Below are 15,579 nucleotides of genomic sequence, written 5' to 3'. Positions count from 1 at the left end.
AAATGATCTGAGAGAGCTTCAAGTACATGACGATATTTAAGCTGGCGCTTAAATCGGAGAGAGAACTTTTATATGTGGAACTGGAGGAGGGAGTGATCCAAATGCAGGCATCAGCGCGCATAATCCGCCCGTGTCTGTGGAAGGATATGTGGGGATAACAGAAGGACTCCTGAAATACTCTTTGTTTTCTGTCTGAGTACATTTGCTTCGCATGCATCTGATCTCAGCGCAGTTCCAGGTTTCCTTTCGTCCTGGTGTGGTCACAGGCCGTGGCTCCCTCCCGTGAGCAGATTTTCCCGAGGCTCGTGGGCATGACTGGGGAGGTGGGTCTGCGGAGGCGGACCTGCGTGTTTCTGGGTGTAACCGTCTGCTGGGTGCGTTTCTCCACCGACTCCTGGTCGTTGTGATCTGTGCACTTGCCGTCCTGAGGGGCTGAGAAGGATGGAGGAAGGGTCAGTGGGGCAGCGGGAGAGAAGTCTGAGAAGTTGCTGAGGGGACCTCTGCTCTGGGGCTCGCGCGGCTTCACATCACTTTGTGTCACGTAGCTGGTAACTGCCCCACAGACCTCAGAAGTGCTTTTTCTAGTAATACAACAGTTACTGGTAAAGGTTCGTGATTCAAATGCTTTCTTTTTTCTTATCCATTGCAATCTGTCTCCTTTCATATGTCCTTTTCTTTTTTGTGGGGGGAGTGTGGGTTTTCTGGTACCGGGAATCGAACTCACGATCTTGCGCTTGCCAGGCAGGCGCTGTGCCGCTGAGCTAAATCCCCAGCCCCATATGTCCTTTTCTTCGTCTGATTTAACTCTGTTTGGATTTCATCAGTTTAGGTTTTTTTCTCCTCTTCCTTTTCTTATCTTTCCAGCTCTATTCCTGCTCCTCTTTGGAGTTTTCCCCTTCTGTAAGTTCTCCCTTTTTCTTCTAAGTTATGGAACTAACACCGAGCCCATGCATTCCCAAGAAACAAATGTTTTATTCAGGGAGGGTGCACTCCTTGTTGTAAAGATATTTTAGACTTTGTCTGCACTGTCACTGCACAGTTTATTCACTGATTAAACAAAGTTTAAGTTGGTACCTATATTAGCGGCAGCCTTTTAGTTGCTATGGAAACAGAAAAAACCCTGCCCTCGGGCAGCTTCCATTCAAGAAAGTAAGAAAACAAATGAAGAAAATGTACCAGTTGGATGGTGATGAATGCAATGGAGAAAAATAGAAGGAGGACTGAATCAAAAAATTAAACAAGACTTGTCCTGTTCAATAGAGTGACCAGGACAGGTCTGAAAAGGTGATACTAAAGTAAAGAGCAGTGAAAGAGGAGGGAGCAAATCGCTCAGGTCCCCAGGCAGAGGTCAGACAGGCAGCTCCTCCAGGGAGAAGACAGGCGAGAGCCCAGCAGGTCGGTTCTCAGGCCCTTGCCTGGGGACCTTAGGTGTTCAGAAGGCCTCCTCAGTGTAACGCTCCTCGGGCAGGTTTTGTACCAGGACTTCTTCCACAGTCCTACATTATCTTTCCATTGTGTCTTTCCTTGTCTTATTTAATCATATCTTTGTGTCTTTGGGGACTGATTTGTTCAGCTTTCGCTCAGCCAGATTTGGAAGGCTTTGCTGGCCTGTCAGTGACAGGTCGGCCTTTGGCCAAACTGTGAACAAGCACCACCCTAACGGACCACTGGCTTTTCCTGTAGTCACCTTTGTCCACAACTGAGCCTCCTAAACTGGACATCCCAGCACTTTGGGAGGCTGGGGAAAAAGGTCACTAGTTCAAGTCCTACCTGGCAATGTGGTAAACTCTGTCTCAAAACAAAAAGGGGTGGTGATATGGCTCCATAGCTTCCGTCCTCAGAGTGAATGAATCAATAAATGAATGAGTGAATGCATAAATAAATAAATAAATATATGGACCTGCTCTAAAACAAATGCTTCGTCCTATGTGCTTTGTCACTACGATATTAATTTGTATGCGTCTCTAACCGTGCAGTTTTGTCAGGAACAATTCCCAACTGCAGCAGGTGAACTTTTTACATAAACAAGATTGTTCATTTGAAAGGTACCTTAGAACATAAAATGGAGAGATTGAAATGATTAAAGTGGAGAGATTTTATTTACTGTAGGAGTTACTTCCTCCTTTTCTATACTTCAGGGAATAAGGCCCCCGCTTTTTAATTGTATCATTTCATAAAATTGTGAAAAGTCGGGTATGTTGTTTAAACCAGTCCTAGCCCCTCTGTGTTGTATATCTATGTATCAAATGGGTTTTTCTGCACCTAGACTTTCTTTCCTCTCCTGGCAGTGGGAACGGCATCAGCCTTTTACAGTGGCCATGTAGTCTGAAGCCGGTTCCTTCTCAGTCTTGTTTTCTAGTGTCCTCTCTGTGACTCTGTCTCCTCGTAAAGTTTTAGGAATTAACTGAGAAAAAATACAATCGTTTTGTGTATACGCTAGAACTAACTAGAGTAAAAATACCTGAAAGATCTTGAAAATTGCTGAGAGTAGATATTTTCTGACCACAAATGTGAAGTAATTCATATGTTAGTTAGCTCTTTTTAGCCACTCTATAATGTATACATATTTTAAAGCATTGCTTCTTCAATAAATATATGCATTTTGTCAATTTAAATAAAATTTTTTAAAGTCTAAAAGAGTTGTTAACCTGATAACATTTCTTTTTGTGAGCTCTAAAAACTGTATTTATACAGGAGCTTGTTACTGTGAGATAAAAAGAAATAGAATTGGTGCAGAGCCGAAGTAAGAGCTTTAGGAATGACTCAAAGTCTCTAAAGTTTAGCTTGCCCCATACAATGTAATAGCAATGCAAGATTTTGGCTTTTAACAAGGCTAGAATTAGAACCGGGCATGGTGGTGCAGGCCTGTAATGCCAGCACTTCGGAGGCTGAGGCAGGAGGATCGTTTTGAGTTCGAGGCCAACCTGGGCTACAAAGTGAGCTCTAGGCCAGCCTGAACTCCATAGACCTTGTCTCAAAAAGACCAAAAACAAAACAAAACAAAACAAAACAAAAAACCACTAGAATTAAATTTCCCATGATTTAATCTGGTTTTATGAAAATATCACAAATTTACTTTGTTTTAGTAAAATATCACTTTTTCCATAACTTGCTTTAAATTAAAATATGTAATTATATATATGAAATTATGATGACTATCTTTGCAAAGTGTTTACTTTTGGGTGAAATTCTTATAATTCTAACAATCACAGGGATATATGGTAGCAAAAGTTGTAATTTTCAGCCCTTTAAGAGTTTAAACAAATAAAATAATTTTAAATAATTTTTGGATGCCCAAATTATTTTTAAGAAACAGATATAAAAACACTGCTTACCAGACATAATTTTGATTTAATCTTCTTTCTTAGCATGACTATACATTAACAAATATGCAAACGCATTAGAGGATCATTTGCTGTCTCAAATTTGTTAAGATGATGTGTAGTGGAGGCCCATGAAACAAACTAACTAAACAGTCTTGATTCTGTGTCTTCTACTTTTTTCTTATGTCTGCAGAAAAGTCATTTATTTTAGCTAAAGATAATATTAATAGCTATGCGTGGTAGCACACACCTGTAGTCCCAGCTATGTAGGAGGTGGAGACAAGTAGATTCCAAGTTTGAGGCCAGCCTGAGCAACTCAGTCAGATCCCATCTCAAAATAAATTTTATAAAGGACTGCAGGTTTATAAGGAGTGAACCAGAAGAGACACACAGACACACACCAGCATACCCCTTGTCTCTTGCATGTGATTTCCTACACCCCTCGGGACTCTGCCAGCGAAAGGGTTGTCTTCAGAGCTGGCTGCCTTAACGTTAGACTCCAGAGCTCTGAGTCAAAATAAATCTCTCTCTTTTTTTAGGGCTAAGAGTCAAACTTACAGACTTGCATATACTAAATGACTGAACTGTACCCCAATTCTTTCAAAACCTCTTTTCTATGAAGTTACCCAGCTTCTGATGTTTCAGTTATAATAAAAATTGAACTAATATCATAATTTATGTTTAAGAAAATTAAGAGGTTTCCCAATGGCAATTTATTATATTTTATGTAGTATATGATAGATACATTTAAAAGCTTAAGATGTATCAATTGTGTGTTTAAGTACTTATATATGCCTATATATATGATATATGTATATATATCATATATTGCTATGATATATTGCTAGATTCTTTATTTGCAAGTCATTATGTCCGTGAACAAAAGGAATAAAATTGGAATTTGGGTCTTTTTCTGTAAAATGACTAAATTATTTCATGTACAGAATAGTAGAAATTCCTTATGGCCACACAGTGGTGGAAGTTAGAAAGTCTGCACCAGCGGGAAGAAGGATCTGTGCAGCAGGCTGAAGATCCGCACTGGAGCCAGGAAGTGATGCTCAAGGCAAGGACTAGAGCTCCCTTGAAGGCACCACAGCCGTCCTCAGTGACAGCGGGGATCTGAGCTCCTCTCATGATGAGAACAGCTGAGTTCAGATCCAGAAAGCCCGCCCGACAAGGTCCTCCAGGAGAACCAACAGCACCCTCTTCCCCTCCAGTTCTCCTTTTTATGCTGTTGGCAACACCCCTCAGATGGGCTCTCCCCACCCGGCACCACGCTGACTCGGTTCAGCTGGGGGCTACAAGTTGACCACTAGTTGTTAATCCACCACAGTGGTGATGCAGGAACCTAGAACTCTGAGAGCTAAGCCGTCTGGATGGAGGAACTGGAAAGAGAGCCCAAGTGTATGAAGAATGAAGGGGGAATGCCTTTATTTTTTTCTCCTTCTCCCTAACCACTTTGCCTAAGGGTAGACCCAATCACATAGAATTGTTTGACATTGGTTTACATGTGTGAGAGAAACTCCAAATTTCCCCCAAAGGATGAGCGAACAGGGCTGCTGAGAAACAAAGCACATGGAGAAAATCCTGCCGAGGAGAGAGGGTAAGGCTCTCCAAATTCTGTGTGACTTGACACAAGTTCATGCACTAAGCTGTGCACGTTTGGAACACATAAAAGAAGCAGAGCAAGAGCTTCGAGACAGTGATACTTTAAACCAGCTGTTACGTCCGTCCTCCAGAAGGTAGCAGGGAACCTAACAGAAATGAAAGGAAAGGTAGAAGATCTCGGCAAACAGATATAAATTATAAAAAGAATGGTGATAGAAATTTTAAAATAAATACAACATCTGAAATAAAATATTCACTTGATAGGCTCATGGGCAGAATGGAGATCATTTGGATCAATAGAAATTTTCAAGTTGAAGAACAGAGAAAAAGACCAAAAATATATTACCACATTCATAAGGACCTTTGGAACCGTATCGGAAGGATTATATTCATGTCAGTGAAACTGCAGAAAAAGAGGAAAAAACTAGTGCAGGAAATATATTTGAAAAAACGATGGCAGAAATCTGGCCAAGTTGAGTGAAAGTTAGAACTTTACAGATTCAAAACCTTAGTGAATCCCAAACAGAACAAATGCAAGAAATCATGCATGCCCTAACAGTCATTTGCCTATTTTTATTTTCTCAACCTACAAAGTTTAACTTAATCCCAGTGATAAAGGAATACATTTCATAGAATTTACCCTGAAAGAATTCTGTAAAATTTCTACTTTTTGCTCAAAAGTTTTGTCACCTTTATTATTTAGGAAACGTTAGAAGGATTAATAGACTCTCAAGCTTAGCAAAGTTTAGTTTTGGAAACCCTTTAATTCCTATGACCTAAAGCAATGGTCAAAAAACTTTTTTAGTGAAGAGCCGGATAGTAAATAATTTAGACTTCATGGATCACACTCCAGAAAAGAACCAGGCAGGGAATAATTTAGGCTTTGTGGATGCTGTCCTAGACAAAACTCATCCAATCTTTTTGCCTAGGAAGCGTAGGACTGGCCCTGGTGTCCTCACCACCGAGCATGTCTGGGAGTCCGGGGTCTCCGGGGCCTGCGCGCTGATTTCTCTAGATGGTAACCCATAGTTCTTTGTCTTCTGTGGCAGTAAGGATGTCCCAAGTTTGTGGGGAGTGGAAGAGGAGACTGAGGTCCGTCCTCCTGCTTTCACTACTTCATAGTTTCAACCCACCTTCTGCGATTGTTGCTGCCGCAAATCTTGGGCTTTCCAGAGTTGCATTTTTTTCTTGTGCCTCACTCCATGGCCCCTAGCCTTTTTCTTTCTCTGCCCTCCTAGGTCTGTAACCATAATCCATCTGTTTTTCAGCTTCTGTTGCTGACAATGTTGATCTGTTTTCATCTCCCTCTTCCTCTATCTACTCCTTCCTTTTCTTTAGATTGTGAGTTTATTCCTTTTAGGAAAAAGAATGTGTGTGTGTGTGTGTGTGTGTGTGTGTGTGTGTGTGTATAGTGGGGAAGGATTTGAGGTAAATGAATAGTTTACAATTTAACTAGAAACCTAAATACTAGAATTCTGTTACTAGAATAATGGTAAGTACAGTTCTTTTAAGTTTGTTGGAAACTAAGAAGTCTTTTCAATATATATTCTGAGCTCTTTTTCCACCCAAGAAAGTTTTCTTCTCTTATACCTTGGATTATTATTTCCTTTTTCTACCCCTACAGTAGAAGTCTTTGATTCCTACATTTGATTTCTGCTCTTTATTCTCTACATCAATCATCAGATACCGACATTATACTTTTTGCTTTGTTTTTGCAATCTGAAGGCAGTTCTCAAATATATCTTCACGGATCAGCAATGCCATTTGTTGCATTGTCAGTAGTGCTTCTTACATAATTTTTCTTTTATTGCAATATATTGTCTCTCAGCCAATACCTTTTTCATGTCTATCTGTATCATAGGTGTGTTTCTGGTCTTTTGTAATCATCTGAGGTCTGTTGTGACCTCTTGCTCTTACTGTAGTGACAACACTTGATGCAGATGTTTCCTAGCATGTGCTTCTGCCTTGTACTGGAAACATCTTCAGTAGCGTGCCTTCCCAAGTTTTCAGGGATGATGGTTCTCTTTTTTTCACGATATAGATTGTTTGTCACAGGTCCATGTTGGCCTTTTTTTTTTTTTCTTTTTTTATCTTTGAGTGAAAATTGGAGTGGGTAGTTCTCATTTCATATTCTGACTGAAAACATGAAAACCCAAACAGCAGACATAGTGGAACAGTGCACAAGTGTCAAGGCCAGAAGTGCTAAGAGGGAAGTTTAAAGGATTCACAAGAGAGGAAGGGAAACAGGTATCATCCGTTTCCATTGAAGGCAGAGACGAGAGAAGTGGAGACGTGGAGTATTTGCACATTTCTTTTAATGTTCAGGACATAAAGATATCCTGAGACCTGATACCTAGAATCTACTAGGTGGGAACTTGAGAAACAGAATTTTGCTGATTTGTGCAGAAGGGCCTTAAGATTAATTGATGGAATTTGCCATCCTGGTAGTTGTATCTTCTATCACTAAAATGGTTTTGTGACTACGTGTGATTGGAGCAATTTCCATCATGAGTATGTAGCATACATTTGCTTAGGAAACTTCTCCTTTCGGTCAAGGCAAGAATCCATTGCCCTGGATTCACGCAACAACGATCATGTGGGAGGTGACATTTGAATGTAATGTAAATGAAGTTACAGAAAAAAAGTATGACTGTGAATGACACTCTCACCGGTTAGAGGCCCCCAGGACGAGTGAGGAATGTAGTGAGGATGACCTCCCAAACCTAAGTGAGGACAGAATGACAATGTCCCAAAGGAAGTGACGCTAGCAAAGATTTCACATTAAAGTAACTCTCAGAGATATGTCATAACATTGAAAATGTAAAGGATAAACTGTTGGAAAATGATCCAAACTTAGAAATGAATATGACAATCTGTAGAGACAGAAAACATACTCTATACAAGTAATGGTGAACCTTTTAGTGCCTGAACTGCAAAAACCCACTTATTTCTTGCAGAATACCAACACTGCAATTAAATCCGAATCCTGAAGTTTTAGTTTAGGAAGAATAACTCATATATTAACATCTTTTGTCTTAAAAGAAAACAACACACATGCCAGAGCTTTGCCACCGCTGCTCTGTACCGTGAGTTACATTATGAGAGGAAAGCAAGCCCTATTCAGATGCTTCTCTCCTTGAGTGTGGGGTTTGTTTGTGGAGTATTATGGTTTATATCTAAACGTCCCCTCAGAGCTTCATGCGCTTGTAGGCAGAGCTTCTGAAAGGCGATTGAATCATGGAAGTGCTACAGCTAAATGTGATCTGAGCACTTGGGACTGTGGCGGCTGGGACTAAATGTCTCCCCACAGCCTCACACAGTCATAGGCGGGGCTTTCTTACAGAAGACTGGATCGAGTCACAGCCTTTCTCAGGTGTGACTGACTCACAGCGCAGTGGTAGGGTTAAGGGTGGGTGATTTCTAAATCAGCCCACTGATTGGCTTGGACCACCCTAATCCCAGTAGCCTGTATGGAATGGACAGAAAGAGGCCTGTCTCCCCTTTCCTTGCTTGCTTTTGCTGTCTTCAGCCGCCATGAATGGTTGCCCCTCTGCAACAGTTCACCCTGCCTAGGAACCAGCCGACTGTGGACTGAAACCTCCACAAACTCTGAGCTGAATGAACCTTCCCCCCCTTTAGCTTTGGGTGTCAAAACCTTTAGTTTTGTCTCAGAAACCAGAGACAGGAGCGGGGCTCGCTGGGGCTGACCTGGAAGGTGCGTCTCCTTTCTTGGCTCCTCCCTTCACTCTCTTCCTGGCTGCCGGGTGCAGCAGCTTGCTTCCACCGCGACCCTTCCCCTTGCGCTTCTGCTCCAGGGCTGGCAGACCATGGACTGAAACATGAGCTCCTCCTCTAAGAGGTGGATGTCACGCGTTCCGCTACGGCAACAAGGAAGGTAACCAAGACACGGGGTTTACTTATTTTTTTTAATTGGTAGAAAGTTTTATTAAACCTTAGTTCAGAGGGAGTATGGCAGCATTATCTCCACTATTATACTATACAATTTTCTTAAAAGAATACTTTTTCAAAAAGAAATACATACTGACCATATACAATCACGTTGCAAAACAAAGTCCTTTTTTATTACGTAAGTCTTGTCAACTTTGAAATTTTAAAAATATCCCTGAATAGTTTGTGTGTAAAATGTAGAAGCTCTTCAACAGTAGAAGATTCATAAAGAAAAATCATGGAGAATTTCTCCTTTATTGTTCACAACTGTACAATTTCTCAGTGTTGAAATTAAAAAAGAATTTTAGAACGCACCTCCAAAATGTCTCCTGTAAGCAGGAAAGACCAACGTGAGTGTACCCTCCAAAAACATTCAAATTTGTTTCAGCCTTCTAATATTTTAAATCCAGTGTACTAAATATTACTTCTTTTTCATTTTCCTGTTCATCATAACCAACAAGACGTGTGTGTGTGTGTGTGTGTGTGTGTGTGTGTGTGTACCCAAGGCCTTTGCACCAAACTCCATCTCCAGCCCTTTTCATTTTTCATTTTGAGACAGCACCTCACTAAGTTGCCTGGGTTGGCCTAAAACTTGTGACACTCCTGCCTCAGACTCCTGAGCCTCCAGGATTACAGGCAGGTCCACGATACCTGGCACAATAAGAGAATTATTAACATTTTGATGAAAAAATGTTGAAAGGGCACTAAACAATTGTAATTTTCCCGCTGATGATTAAAATCACTTTGCACAGTTTTCAGCCCTTGCAGTGGCCTTGCGCTCCCCTGCACAGTGAGCACGCCTGCACTAGAGACTGAATTACCCCAAAAATCATTTACATCGATCCGCTTAATCATTCTATATTCCACAGCCCTGGCTTCCATTAAAGTGTTTTAAGGCTTTCAAGCATTTTGCAAGTATTTGCTTTTCATTTTATTAGTCTACATAGCTTACTTATTTTTAAATTAACAGACTTTATTTTTTAGAATAGTTTTAAATTTACAGAAAAATTGAACAGCTTGCTGAAAATTCCCGTTTACTCCCATTGTCCCCCGATTTCCCTTACCACTGTTGCCAGACAGGTGTTCTTTGCTTCAGCCCATACCGCAAGTCTCTGTGTCCTGGACAAGCAAGCAGCAGGTCGTGCAGAAACAGTGAGAAAAGCTGATCTTACTAAGTGGAGGGACTCAGTGAGGGGGAGTGGGCCACCAAGAAGGCTCAGGGGCGGGTTTGACGCAGAGCACCCGTCTCTTCAGGTTTGAGGTTAAAGTGCACTTGGTACAGCTCTAAGCAGACGGCACCCAGAGATGGCAGCAGCCCAGCAGGAAAGTACAGGCCTCCCTCGAGAACAAGGGGCAGGACGAGCGCAGAGATGGCAACCAGACTAAGCTCCAGGGCTGGTTTTTCTTTTGTTTTCCTACAACCTGGGAGTGGTCGGGCTTTCCAGTCACCTGCGAGTCTCTCCCTGCCAGTGGGAGGGGCAGTTTAGGAGCGTATGTGGGCCTTGGATGGAACCAGCCTGGTGGCCGAAGTCCGTGAAGCAAGACCACGTACTAATGATGTTATGACGACTGTGGTTTTACCCTCGGTGACTCTAAGGCAATCGGAGCACCTGCTCCTCAGGCCCATGCCGGATGTCAAGGAAGTCTGATGGAAGCAGGAGCAAATCTCCCAGACTCGTGCTGAAAGTCAGGAAATACAGTCAGGGAAGGTGTCCTGGTCCCCGAGAGCTGGGAGCATCCTATCTGCTATGAGCCTAAAACCGGGGTGTTTCTCACACTTTCATTCTTCCGCTTCATTATCATCATCATTGTTATTGTTGTTGTATTAATATAGCGTGCACTTATGATTAATGAACTGTCAATGAACTACTCTGCCATAAAGGATAAACTTCAGACATTTCTGGGTAAATGGATGCACCTTGAGACCATACTCTTAAGTGAAATAAATCAGACACACACGTGTGAATACCACACTGTTTCTCTGGTGTGAGAAACTGAAAGTGTAAATAAGGAGCAAAATGCATGGTAGGTATTGTGAAATAGGAAGGAAATGTTCAAATGAGAAGAGGAACAAGAGAGGGGGGAGGAAAGGAAGGAAGAGAAAAGAAAAAAATGAGAAAAGAAGGAAAAATGGAAACGCTTTTGTAAATAAGGAGCGGAAGAGAGGTTGAAGAGGGAAGAGGGGACTGGGAAAACAAGTTCTAGTGTGCACAGGCACAGATTTCCCGTGATGAATGTGATCACTGTGTACACCTGAAATGCACCAGTAAAAATCTTTGGCATCCAGTGGGGCATATGTTGTTGTACTGTATTTTGAAGGCTTTCTTGGCAAATACTGCCTACAGCTACACTGACCAGGTTTTTCATGTGCCATTTTACTGAATTGGGCTACTTACAAGAAAAATCAAAAGAAAATCTTTTTAAAAAACAAATCCTAAACGCAAGAAATTCAACAACGAGCATTTCATGGGTAAAACTTACCTGTTGCGGCTTTGATCTCCTGTGCGCACCTCGCCAAGCGGGTGAATACGCAGACGGGTTCCTGTTTGCCCCAGGCACAGCTACTGTGCGCCACACCGGATGTGCTGACGGCACATCCGGTGTTTGCAGAAGAGAAGGCTGGTGTGGGTGTATTTTAGCCCCTGCGACACCCAGGAATACATACACAATACACGGAGCACTGTGTGGGCCAAACTCTCGATTTGACACTTTTGCACAGGTGTGCACACCTTGCCATTCATCGCACCAAGTAGGTGAACGCAGATTGCTCTCTGCATCCTCAGGCGCAGCTACTGAGAGGCACAGCCGGCTACCATTATGCTAAAGTACACACGTCCATTAGAAAAGAAGAGAATCGGTTATGGCGACCCACAGTAATGCCCCATCAAATTCTGAAAGCCTGATTTACCCGGGGGCTGCGGTGTGCTCCGGGCTGTGTGCAGGGCTCTTGCTCACCCGTCGCCCTGGCACCACCCTTGTTCACGCCGTCCTTCTCTCAGCATGGGCTTGCCCTGAGCACATCTCTCTGTGATCTTCAAGACATGCAGCGGTTTTTTTTACTTGCCATTTGGATTGTGTGCCGACAATTCTTTGCTCGTCATACGAAAGAGCCTGGCATTTATCTGCTGAATTCATCACATGGTAACCCTCTGAGGAAGGCAGCCTGGCTTCAGTGATGAACCAGATTTTTGTGATATTTTTATTTTATGAAAAAAGTAAAACAAAATTTCATAACAATGATAGGAGAATAAAAATAGTTAAAACATCGCGTGTTGCTATTTTTGAAGTGGTTACTCAGAGTACAAGATATGGGCATATGGACCAGGCTCTTGAGATTGGTAAGACTGTTTTGGTCTAGTGAGGGAGCAGAGTAAATCATACACTGTTCTTTCAAGCGGCAACAGGGCCTGAAATAAAGCCCTAGTGTGTACCTGCCCTTTGTCCCCATAGTCGTGAGAGGTAAGCCTTCAAGAGGTAACTGGGCCGAGAGGGCTCCTTTCTCCTGCCTGAGTTGTAACCAGTGGGCAAAATGGAACTCTGAAAGTTACAATTTTGTTTTTCTTTAGAGACAAGCTGCTTCTCCGAAATTCTTCAGGCCCAGTGCACAGCTACCTTGACACAGAGGAAGGGACTGCGCAGGTGCTGGCTCCAGAGGGCTGGGTTCTGGTTCCCCCACGGGGAAGGAAGGAGGTGGGAAAGGGCCACGAGGGGTGAAATCAGTGTGTGGTTGTCTGTTGGGCCATCATATTGCCTCTCCTTTCTCCTCATTATTATGGAAAGATCCTTGCACACCTGGACACAGGAAGGTGATCTGTAGTAGCACGAGACCCTTCCATTCCCTTGGAGCTCGCTTTGAATGAAGCCTTTTTCTTTCTTTCTCCAAAACAGCCTCCCACAGTTTGCTAAGGAGCCTCAAGTTTATGGACCTGAGCAGCTGGAAACAGAGTAAGAGTCCCTAAAAAAGAGACTCATGCGGCATTCAGCCCTCTTTGCCCTTCTGCCTTTGCCGCGTAAGGACCGTGTCCTTCCCTCCAGAGTGTGCAGCCTGCAAAGACCAGCCCTTCACCAGACAAACTGGTGCCAATACCTCATCGTTCCTCCTTGGCAGGGGAGACCCCCAAAGGAGGGTCATTTTCCATTCACTGTTGCAAAATAAAAAAATGAACCTGAACATTGAGGGTTGACAGCACAAGTGCATTCAGTGGCCAAAAAAACTGAAGAAGAAGGAGAAGGAGGCAGGGAGCGGGAAGGAGAAGGAGAAGGAGAAGGAGGAAAAAAAGAAGAAGAAGGAGGAGGCGGGGAAGGGAAGGAGAAGGAGAAGGAGGAAAAAAAGAAGAAGGAGGAGGAGGGGGGAGGGGAAGGAGAAGGAGGAGGAGGAGAAAAAACAAGAAGAAGGAGGAGGAGGAGGAGGAAGAGGAGGAGGAGAAGAAGAAGAAAGAAAAAGAGAAGGAGAAGGAGAGGAAAAAGAGGAAGAGAGAAAGAAAGAGGAAGAGGAAAAGGAAGAAGGCAGCTAAGCCAAGTCTCCTCATCTCATTCCACTCACCCATTGGAGATCCACAGGCCCAAGGGAAGAAGCTTTGGCATTTCCTGAAATGGTGGTTTTAGGTCCCTGTAAAGTAACATAGGCAACTGCTGTCATCATAACCCAATGTCAGAGGTATGGTCTACAGCAAAGCTAGGGAGAGATTAATAAGACCCATATTGTCCATCGTGGTGATGCACGCCTATAATCCCAGAACTCTGGGGGCTGAGGTGTGAGGATCGCTGTGAGTTCAAGGCCAGCCTGGGCTGTAAGGAAGTTCAAGGCCTGCCTGCACTACATAGGGAGACCTTGTCTCAAAAAAAGAAAAAGGACTCAGATATGTGACCTCCAAAATGAGTAGTTTTTAAATCAACTAAGGCCAACCTAAGCAACTGCTGTCATCATAATATACATACCAAAGGACCTCTTAAAGATTCTTTCTAAATGCAATGGAAAATTATTAGAAGATTTTAGACAGAAGTGTGTGTGATGTCATGAAATTTATGTTTTAAAACAATCAACAAATTTTATACATCTGTTTTGTGGCAAAACCAAAAAAATCTTGTGAGCCAAATTTTTCCCATCAGCCCAGCCTTCTTTTAGTCTCTCCTTTGCCCTTTGATCTCTTCGTGTGAGATAGTGTCTTCTTGGTGAGTCTTAAATAAAAATTCAGCTAAATCAAAGACGTGTTATTCCCCTTCCTCCTCCTCAAGCCCAGTGTCTGGTATACGGAAAAGTTCACTAATTTTTCTTTGCCTTTGTGGACTCCAGTTGGTGGACTCCAATCGAGCTGACTTGTGTTACCTCACATTCACCCCTGCCCGTCTACCCCTGAACTGCCACAGAAGTGGATAAACACTACCGCCAAAACTCAGGTGCACCCATCTGAATTTCTGCCGTCATCTCCTGACCTTTGGCTGAGGAGGCTGCTGGCCTAGATGTCCTCTCAATACTCTGGGGCCACATAGAAAATTTTGAACTTCTCTACAGACCCCTGGGAACCCAGAATTATTGGGGAGCTTCACCTAAACAATTGCCCTGTCAGTTTGCTATCTCCCACTCTCTTCTCCCCTCACCATGTCAAAACATTGAACTTCTAGGCACTGACACCACCCCCAAACTCAAAGACTCCCGGTCCCCGCTCTCCCTATTTGAATATTTCTCTTGCTTGCTCCCACTTCGGCCCTTCTACTGAACCCAAAGTGCCTCCTTCCATTCCAGCATCTTTTCTGGAGCGAGTTCTATCGTATGTTCCTTTTCCATGAGGGGGTTACAAAAGTGGAAAGGACTATAGGAAAATATTGCTGGATTTTGAATATATGATTTGGTTTAGGATGTTCATGGAAACAATTTCACATTGGTTTATTTTCAAAATACTTAATTTAAATTATTTGCTTATCCACCTCCACCACAAGATATAAACCCCAAGTGTGGGGCTTCCTTATCTGTTTTCTGTGCTGCTTTCTTTCCAGCACCTACCACAGGATCTGTGGCCCAACAAACATTTCTGGAAAATATGAAAGAATGGGATGAGTATGTAGCAGGATTCTTGCAGAGGCGGGAAACGAAGGCTTTTCCCAGGAAGTAGCATTAGCTTGTGTGGATAGGGGACTCGGTGAGTTAATACTCAAAAGCCCGAGTCCCTAACATGGAAGGGTTTTGACTTTTATACAGTTTTGTGTCTTTGTCTCCCATAAGTGGTAACAATCTATGTTACAGAGCACTGCTAAAACTACACATGAGAATCGAGGAAATAATGGAGCCCTGTTGTCTTAACTTTGAGAGGGCTCCCCGAGCTACCGAATTCCTGCAGGAGCAGCAAAGAGAGATTGCGGAGGGGTGTGGTGTCAGGCCACAAGCAAATCATTGCATGAAATTCATTCTGTAGGCACTACAATACAGTGGACTGAAGCAATCACACTTCCAGACTATCAGGTCTTCACATTGTAACAGTAATCATAAGCAGCAGTTGGTACTACTGCTATCCCCAAACACAAATTATTATGAAATGACCACATAAGCACATGCACTGGGAAAGCAGAAACTGTCAGTGTGAAAATTCAGGTCTGGGATTAGCCTACTGAGAGACCTGAGGAGAAATAACAAACCTCAGGCACTCACCTACATCCACATCTTTTCTTAAACCCCTCTTTTCTACCTAACCTTAACTCTAACACA

Source organism: Chinchilla lanigera, unplaced genomic scaffold, assembly GCF_000276665.1.
Source record: "Chinchilla lanigera isolate Chin_1 unplaced genomic scaffold, ChiLan1.0 scaffold00071, whole genome shotgun sequence".
Classification (NCBI taxonomy): domain Eukaryota; kingdom Metazoa; phylum Chordata; class Mammalia; order Rodentia; family Chinchillidae; genus Chinchilla; species Chinchilla lanigera.
This window is presented reverse-complemented; position numbering follows the sequence as displayed.